Here is a 10,009-nt window from a genome sequence, read left to right as displayed (position 1 = left end):
GGCGGGGCTCTCGGGCTGGGCGTGGGGGAGCTGGCGGAGGGCGCTCGGTGGCTCCCGCGGCCCCCAGAGCCGCCACCCCAACCCGGGTCCCTCGGGGGCGCCTGTGGGGGTTCGGTTAGGGGACAGACATGTGCCCCCTCGTCCTGTCGGTGTCGGGCCCGCGCTCCAGCGGTTTCTGGGCAGGTGGCTGAAGAGGAAGCGGCTTTGATCTCCATCTCCTGTGCTTTCCAAAGGCAGATTTCCCGGTGTTACAGAGACCGCTTTTCTGCTGGATTGGGCTTTCCGTGACTTTTTTTTTTTCTTTCTTCTTCTGCCTCAGGTAATAATATTTATTTCTCGCGTGTGGTGTGCTAACAACACACCAGCCTTCAAAACCCTCAACTGACCGAACTTAATTTCTCAGCTGTTTCTTGTGCTCAAGGAAGGCCGTGATCCCTGCAGTGCAAACTCAGGGACAAGTGTTGGCAAGCAAAATTTTAAAGCACGATTCCAGTAAGTCCTGGGGCTATTTGGTTAGCCTTCCGTTTTTACAATTCAGCTGTCTGACCATCTTACAACTTTTTTTTTTTTTAATGTTGAGTCGTATGGAACCTACCAGAATACTGGTTAAACCATTCCGTTCTGGTGGGACTCTAATTCGTTCATCCTATTCGTTTCTTTGCTGAGAGCTGGACACTCCGAAGGCGCAGCCGGCTTAACCCAGGGAGACAGACAAGGCCTGACAAATTTAGAAACACACCGTCTCCACAGGTATCTGAGATCACTAGCTTTTAAAATCATCAACGGACCCTGCAGTTTGTCTCGCCCCTCCCCCACCAATGTCATGCCATACTAGGGTAATGGTGCCTGCCCCTCCTGAGGTGCCTAACGTCTCTGTTTTAAAGAAATTAATGATGAAAATAAGGAGTAGTAATTAAGTGACTGGATTTGGTCACATAATCACAGGATCTTGGAAATTGAAAAGGGTTTTAGAGATCATCTATTCAAACCCTTCACCTGGCCGGCCAGGAAGCTCAAATTCCCGATAGCAAGGATTGGCTAAACTCCTACTGTTTATTGGTGATGGAACCAACACCACAATCCAGGCCTCCTCTTTCCCACTTAGTGACGCTTTCCAAGCATATTGCTGCTAGGCATTTTGAACAAAAACGATGGAACTAGAATCACCTATATCATTTTCCTGTTCTTATTTTTTATTTATTTTAACTGGTGGAGTTTTGAAATAAATGAGTGGTTGATTTAGCCAAACCACCTCTGTAGTACAATTAAAAAGATATGAACCCTTAATTTTAAATAAGTTACATTCTTCTTGAACAGTGATGAATATGCAGATATATCCTAGGTGAACATCCAGAGAAGAAAAGTAATCAAAACGGGTGAACTAAATTTACCCCCATCTCTCCCTGGAATCTCAGCTCCCTATGGTGATGATTGGTTAGAGTAAAAGGTATAATGTATGACTTTGGAGCCAACTTGAGAAAAGGAGTTTATATGAGGATCATTTGCGTATTGTGATGAACACCATGACCTTATAACAGAGCTAAGAAAGGGACTTTAAGCTGACTTCTTTAGCATTTTATGCATTGCCCATTTTTTATGTTTTTCAATTTCAATTTAACAGAGATCTTTATTTACCTACTATATTATATAGTGCCCACCCTGTGCCTGGTGCTGTTCTGGGCATTTGGGATCTATCGGTGAACACAGCAAAGAGATTTGTTCCTATGGAGCTCAAGTTACATTCATTCATTAGAATGTTCCTGGATTTTGTTTGGCAGATAGAAGAGAATTTCGGTTTTGCCTAAAGTAGGAAAATGAACATAAATATTCCAAATTATCTTCCTTCCAATCCCCTGATCCTGCTGATTTTATAATCATTGAAAACAAAGAAGGGAATTTAGATGAATTACTTTGACTTCTATGAACTGATACCCTCCTGTACACGAAGAGCAGGTCCCACATTTGGTTATTTTATATATTGTTAATTCGGAGTCCCTTAAATTACATTTCCTTTAGTGCAGGCACATCACTGTGGTGACGTTAAACTTAATGAAGCACGGGGGGATTCGTTTTCTCAATAGTGTTAGTGCACCCGTGGTGGTGTGGCGTACTGTGATTGTACCAGTGTGTGAGATGTAGCTGCTTATTTATTTATGCAGATGGTGTTCTGCTTTCATTTTTTTCTCACTTTACATGTCGTCCCCCACTCCCCTCCATATTCCTAGGCCTCACAGTGTTGTGACTTCTTGGTAAATCTGTTACCACGGAAGGTTTTATTCAGACATTCCAGTTCTAAGTATTTTCTAATTCCCTCAACTGCTTTTTCTTCAAAACGGCATGGTTTGCAAGCTTAGGCATGTTTATTGTTTTTAACAAAGGCTTATCAAAATGAACTTGGCAGTTTTTCAGGCATATACAGCCAAAAAAAGTATTCAGTGCAGCTTTTGGTGGTGTTCATGCATTCCTTACCTACCCTATTGCTTTGCTTTTAAAAATCACTAATTTGGAAGCTATTTGCTTTTGAGAACCTTTGTAGGATATCTCAAAACTCACCCATTAAAGTGGTATAGCATAATAATTTGAGGAAAAGCCAAATCCACATTTGATATTGGGAGATGTTGAGTACAAAGATTTTCTGTTTTTAATTCTACATCAAAGGACATCAGGAAGTGTCACGATCTAACAATGTCCTATTTGAAAGTGGTCTCTGTGAAGCACTTGGAGGAGAGTCACGATTTCTGATGGCTGCTAGGCACCCAGATTCGTTGATTTTCTTCAGTTGCCCCCCACTTCACCCCATCAGAGGCTCATCTCTCCTTTCCTTCTTCTTTGACTCCACATTGATGAATGGGGTGAGTTGTTGTAGCCAGGTAGGAAGTTACACATCTAAATAAATAAAGTATTTAATGTGCTCCTTCTTTACTTAATAAATAAATAAATAATAAATACTTAGTGAACTTCTCCTTATTAAATATTGGTATAAAGATTGTGTTTTGAGCACCTCTTTTTCTGTGCTGATGGAAGCAGGGGATGCAAAGACATAGAACCTGCCTCTGAAATAGCTTTCAGCCTGGTATGGAAAAAAAAGACGTTATATGACTGGCTATCATAAGGGTTATGAGCTCCATGAGGTAGATAAGTACTCTGGAAATTAAAGGGGAGGAGAGAACACATGCAGGCACTATGAGTAATCAAGATTTAGGGAAGACTTTATAGAAGAGGACATGTTTGAACTTCTTTACAGACAGGTAGGATGGTAAAGCTTTATAGAAGCAGAAGGGTATATCTATCTTTATGGTAACCTATCTCTGCTTTTTTTTTTTTTTTGAAGACCTATAGAAGACTTCCTTTTGGGGGCCAGGTATGGCCCCCATTGTGTAATGAATACCATTTCTACACTCTCTGCATGCTTCCCCCTCCATCTTGGATAATGGAGTACTGACCCACATTAAAACAACTCAGGGTTGGGGCACCCGGGTGGCTCAGTTGGTTAAGTGGTCAACCCTTGGTTTTGGCTCAAGTCATGATCTTGGGGTGGTGGGGTTGAGCCCCACCTTGAGCCCCACCCTGTGTCGGGCTCCATGCTCAGCGGGGAGTCTGCTTCAGGATTCTCTCTCCTTCTTCCCGATTCTCTCTCTAAAATAAATGAATAAATCTTAAAAAAAAAAAACCCAACTCAGGGTTAGCCATTACTCTCCTTCCCTCTGGCACCCCTCCTGGTTGTTGCTCAGAGCACAGAGGCCACTGTGGGAAATAGCTATCATCACAATAAATTGGTGTATTTTGCTTTTATCAACTCAGGTGCATGCTTATATTAGTATTTGCTCATAGTCCTATTTATTCCACTAGTACTTGCTATTGTAATTTTGCACTTTAATGGAGTATTACATAAAGTGATATAATGTAAATGCCAAAGAATGCTTTTTCTATAAAAACTAAATTGTCATATAGGCACATAAAAGTAAGTCATTTCTAAAAACAATGTCAACACATGCTACAACATAGATGAACCATGAAAACATTATGCTGAGTGAGAGAAGCCAGGTGGAAAAGACCACATATTTTGTGATAAGTCCACAATAGGCAAATCCATGGAGACAAAAAGTAGATTCGTGGTTGGCCTGGTATGGGGGTGGGGAAAGCTGAGAGTGACTAACAATGGGTACATGGTTTCTTTTTGGGATGATGGCTTTGTTCTAGAATTAGGTGGTGGTGGTGACTTTATAACATGTGAGTACACTAAAAATCACTGAATTGTAGCCTTTAAAATGATTAAAACAGTAAATTTTATTTCAAACCACCCCCCCCCCAAAGACCGTGAAGCTAAAAAGAGAAAGAGCAACATCAACAAACAGACTACTACTACTTAGATGTGGAATGGACAGCTATAAAAGATTGGAAAACTCTAATAAAATGAATCTAGAAAGATTTTGCACTCAGGCTTTTCCACAAGAAACTCTAAGATACAAGTGCTTTTACTGTCTTTGAGAAAATGTGGTAAGGTGATAGACAAGTGAAAAACACTGATCTAGTGGACTTCTTAGAAGTGATCTTCATTTTTGTTGTTTTTTTTAAGATGTTATTTATTTGACAGAGAGAGTGTGCACAAGCAGGGGGAGCGGCAGGCAGAGGGAGAAGCAGGCTCCCCGCTGAGCAAGGACCTTGGGATCATGACCTGAGCCAAAGGCAGATGCTTAACCAAATGAGCCACCCAGGTGTCCCAGAACTGATCTTATTTTTAATGACATTTTTTCTTATTTTACTTTTAATAGTAGTGGGAATTCTCACCCACTGTTACCGGTTAGCTGTCCCCAAATGTGTTTTCACTGTTAATTTTGGTATTAAAAGTAGCACTTTCATGGGTCTTGACCAGTCTGAACTGTGTTTTGCAGATTTCTGTGGGTTTCAAGGAGTCTCAGGGGATGTTAGGGGCATGGGGACAGTGTGGGGAAAGATGTCCTATATCCAGCTTGGGTTCCTTTTGGTGATCTCTTCTGCAACCTGAGCAGGTGTGCTATTCCTGATTTCACATTTTGGGTTTCCAAGTAAGATTTTATCTGAACAAGGGATTTCTTGGTGAAAACAAGTTTGTAAATGATTAGGCCACGTGTTTATAAGTTTCTGCTTCCATTTCTCTGCCAAATTTGGTTTATGTCATTCTGGTAGCTCCTAATTGTTTCAAAATACTACTGTACATCTGTGTTGAAAAAGCATGGGACGACATTGGTCTTCTTAACTTTCTATCCTCTATGCCTGTGCAGAGAGATAGTCAAATGAGTAGTTAGATATTCTGGGCAAGAAGCATAGATTGGGAGTTATTTGCATAGAGACTCAGTTTAAGTCCTGTGTGTATGGAAGTAGTCACCCAAGGAGAGTGTTGATAGAGAGACGTGGGAGGTGGGTCAAAGATAAGATCCTGAGCAATGGCTGTGCTGGGTCAGGTACTCTCTGTACTCACACTTTGGTCAGTGAAGTTCCCTCTGTAGTTTGCTATTTCCCCGCATATGCTCGGGCATAAGTGTCAAAGGAATTGGAGCATGAGTGTATATGTGGGTGGGTGGGGCTAGGAGGTAGGTGGGGTCAGAGCGTGGGCTGTGGGAACCAGCCAAGGACGTTTTCTCTTTCTTTGAATTACCCTACATCCTAGAGGGCTCCTTCTATATGTGTACTGATGTATAGAATGAGAAGATAAACTTGAGTGTTTGCCTCATGGATTTGGTAGTGAGAGAGCCATTGCGGTATTTTTGACCTGTAGTGATTTGTTAAGAAGCATTATGGTTTCTTGATTTTTTTTTTTTAAGATTTTATTTATTTATTTGAGAGAGAGAATGAGAGACAGAGAGCATGAGAGGGAGGAGGGTCAGAGGGAGAAGCAGACTCCCTGCTGAGCAGGGAGCCCGATGTGGGACTCGATCCCGGGACTCTGGGATCATGACCTGAGCCGAAGGCAGTCGCTTAACCAACTGAGCCACCCAGGCGCCCCAACGGTTTCTTGATTTTTAGAATCCAGACATCCCCGGACCCCATGTCTTCATTCTCCCCTGTGGGACTTGAGTGGTGACTACTAGGTTCTGGGTATGGTCCCAGTGAGACCCCAGGTAAGTCCCCATGCCACAGGGGTCTGAAGCTCTCTTTTGTTTCATTGACACAGACCCTGCCCCCGTGCTGGCCAGCTGTTGGGCAAATCCGTTACAAGTCTCAGCAGGCAACAGTGTAGTAACATAATTTATAAACTCATAAACCCTCTTAGAAAAAGTCAAAGTACCATGGTAAAGAATAAATAAATGCTCATAAGTAAGACGCTGGCAAAAATATTTTACTGAATAGTTAGGGGGTTCTAATGATAAGGGGATTGGTCATTGTATCAAAAACTTAAGCAACACACATTTTTTTCCTCTCATTTTTACTTCTTTCAGTTGACTTCTTCCACATTCAGAAAAGAAAAATTATAGACAACTGTATATTCTAATTTTATTAGGGATGAAGGTGTAATTAAAATTTTTTGTAAAGATCTTTTATTTATTCATTTGAGACACAGAGATAGAGCATGAGCAGGGGGAGAGGGAGAAGCAGGCTCCCCGCTGAGGCAGGAGCCCGATGTGGTGCTCGATCCCAGGACCCTGGGATCATGACCTGAGCCGAAGGCAGACGCTTAACTATCTGAGCCACCCAGGCGTCCCTGTAATTAAAATTTCAAATGACATCGGGGGGTACCTGGGTGGCTCAGTCTGTTAAACATCTTCACTCACATCTCAGGGTGGTGAGTTCAAACCCTGTGTTGGGCTCCATGCCCAGTGTAGTGCCTACTTAATAAATAAATCAATAAATAAAGTCTTCAAAAATCAAAAGAAATTTCAAATGACATTGAATAGCTGATGCATCCAAATTGGCATCTCAGAATCGTTCTGGCACATTCTGCTTTCTTTATAAATTCTTGCATGATCATATACCTATTTGGCTGCAAATACAGGCTACATCAAGTTAAAGTTTCAGTTGTTTTTTGTTTTTTGTTTTTTTTTTTAAAGATTTTATTTATTTATTTGACAGAGACAGCGAGAGTGGACAAGCAGGGGGAGCAGTAGAAGGAGAGGGAGAAGCAGGCTTCCCGCTGAGCAAGGAGCCCGATGTGGGGCTCAATCCCAGGACCCTGGGATCATGACCTGAGCCGAAGGCAGACGCTTAACCATCTGAGCCACCCAGGCGCCCCAAGTTTCAGTTGTTTTTTTAAAGTTTTAATAGTTTTAAGGTGGGAAGAGACTTTTGAATTAGATGGAATAGAATTAATTACTTTTAAAGCCCCTAATAAAAACATATTGAGATTAAGCAATGTTAAAATAACTCAGTGAGTTTGCCTCTTCATCAGGCAAATGTTTGCTGAGTACCCAGCATGTGCTAGACACTGTGTCAGGTGCTGGAGGCCCACAGAGAATAGATAGGGTCTTACCCGAAGGCTTACAATCTCCTAGGGGAGGCAGATGTGTGGACAAGTAATCAGGGCATGATGATGAGTCCCTTAAGTGACCACCTGCTTTGGTTCAGGGCCAGAGGGACTAAATGCTGGCTTTGTTGCTCAGGCCATTAAGGAAGTGTAGAAACTTATGAGGTGAACATGCTGAGGAAGCGAATTCTAACCAGCAGGCACAATGCATACAAAGTGTCCAAGGTGGGGAAGTAGCACTAGACTGGGAGACCTGTGTGGTTCTCCAGGGCAGTCAGGGCTGGCCGACCTGCAGGGTGTGTATGTGGCTGGGTGCCAGGTAGGACCAGAAGAACCGGCAGGAGCAAGATCGTTTAGTGTCTTTGTGTACTGCACTAAAGAGTTTCAGTTTTGCTTTAGCTGCTAAGAGTACTCCTTGAAGGCTTTTAAACAGAGGAGTGGGGGGTGGGATGGGGGCTTTGGTGATAAAATTAGCTTGTGTTTCAAACCTACATCTCTGAATGAGGCTTGAAGAAAGGTCCAAGAGGGTGACAAACTAGGGGTCTGTTGAAATTGTACAGGTGGGAAGTAAGGTTCACGCCTCATGGTAAGACTTCTGCTTTATTCATATTTATATTCTTGGTGCTTCGTGCCCTATACGGTACGTGGTGGAGATGTCTGGTAGGCAATTAGATATTCTGGGCAAGCAATCCAAAATGTGGGCATTATCAGCTAATAGGCTCAGTTGAACATGACAGGATTGGATGAACAAGACATAATTGGATGTAATTACCCAAGGAGCATGTAAAGAATGAAGTGTGAAATGGGTCAAAAAATTGTGGAGAATAACTAGGGTGTGTTCATATTATACCCAGGGCACATCTTAGTCATTGTACCCTTCTTTTTCCACTCTAGTTACATGCTAATCTTTTTCTAGAACAACTGTGAGGGCAGGGACTATGTCTTATTTATGGTGTCACTGCGATTGTTCACAGCTTAAGTCCTGTGTTTGGAAATAATCACCCAAGGAGAGTGTTTATAAAGAGATGTGAGATGGGTCAGAGATAAAATCCTTGCACAATTCCAGAAAGCGCCACTCATACGTCTGAGTAGTTGGGTCTCACTGTGAATGGTGCCTCTCGGAGCTGTGCTTCAGCTGTCCCTGCTCAACTGGTCGCAGCAGCTGTCATGGTACCTGAGATATGGTGAGTGTTCAGCATGTTTGTTGAATGAATGAGTAAATGACACAACATCTAATGAGTGGCCAGAGAAAGAAAGATCTAGCAAAAGAAAGTAAGAAGTATAGGTCTCTAGGGAAAAAGGATAAACCGGGGGGACTCCGGTCATGGAAATGCAAGGAAGAAAGAGTTTCAATAATGAGAGAGAGTGCCAAATGCTACAGAGAGGTCAGTTAATTAGGGATGGCAGAGTCACCACTGGCAATTAGGAGTCATTGGTGTCTAAAATAGCTTGAGCGGTGTGTGTAGGGGAGGCAGGGGGCAAATTCCATTCCACTCAGGTGGGAATGAGAAAAGGGATGAGGAGACAGTCAGTGTAGACGGGTCCTTAAGAGGCTGGGTTTGTGAAGGGAAGAAAGTAATCGGGGACAGCTGGGAGGGCGGCAGGGGTGAAGGGAGTTTTCTTCCCTTGTCTTCAGTTCTCTTCCTTTCTTTCCTCTCTCACATTCCTCCTTCCTGCTTTCAAGGTGACAGATACTTGAGGAAATTTATAGGCTAAAGGTCTAGGTTCAAAATATAGAATCTAGGAGAGGGGAGGCTAACCTGAGAAATTAAATATGAAAAGAAGCGTCTTTCTCTGCCAAAGGAACAAAAGGGATGAAAGATGCATGTGGATAGGAATGGACCGGGGAGGAATGAGCTGAAGGGAAAGAATCGAATAAAAACAGCTCACATTTTCTCTATAAAATAGAACTGGCATTTCGGGGGCACTTTTTATGTTCTAAGCATCATTAAAACTACTTTCATATGTTAACTCTCTGAGTTCTAGCAACAGTCATGTGAGGATGGAGTTACTATCCTAATGTTATAAACAAGGCCACGGCAGCCCAAACGGACAAAGCATCTTGCTGAGGTTGAACAGCTGCTCAGGGGCAGGACCAGGATGCCTTTAAAGCTGTTCACCAGCCTGGTCCGGGATACATAGAGGACTTAAGATTTTGAAGAAGCAATATGCAAATGGAACAGTACAAATATTATTGCTGAGTCACTCCAAGCACTTAGTTTGTGCTGGAAATCATAATTGTGCCATTAATTTGCAAGGTTGAGAGATCTGCTCTAGCAAAACTTGCCTTACCAGTTACAGGAACGGAAATGTTTGAATGGTCTGGATTGATTCAAAATTGGGGATTGGTGGCTTGGAAGGAGTGGGGGTGTCAGAAAGAGAGCAAGTGATATGATGGAGAAGGAGCTGTAGCCTCTAAAAAGGAGGCAAGCTGAGGGAATGGGAGAAAATGGAGAGGCCAGGGGCCTGGGAGCTCAGGGAGGTTGGAAACCAGGTGCAGGAGGAGTTAGGGAATTGTGGAGGATAGAAGGTTGGGGTTTGGGAGGGATACCGACATCTCACAACAACCCT

At 42.8% G+C, this 10,009-nt stretch overlaps 1 protein-coding gene across 1 annotated transcript in view; it reads left to right on the top strand.

The window, feature by feature from the left end:
- Positions 1-356: 356 nt before the first annotated feature.
- Positions 357-10,009, top strand: part of SLC16A12 (solute carrier family 16 member 12) — a 73,487-nt gene continuing 63,834 nt past the window's right edge. Inside the window, exon 1 of the mRNA XM_032432380.1 lies at positions 357-492. The gene's annotated coding sequence lies outside the window, so the exon portion shown is untranslated. The remainder of the gene's footprint in view (positions 493-10,009) is intronic.

Source organism: Phoca vitulina, unplaced genomic scaffold (assembly GCF_004348235.1).
Source record: "Phoca vitulina isolate PV1807 unplaced genomic scaffold, GSC_HSeal_1.0 scaffold48, whole genome shotgun sequence".
Lineage (NCBI taxonomy): Eukaryota > Metazoa > Chordata > Mammalia > Carnivora > Phocidae > Phoca > Phoca vitulina.
The sequence above is the reverse complement of the archived record's forward strand: the minus strand, read 5'-3'. Positions and strand labels throughout refer to the sequence as shown.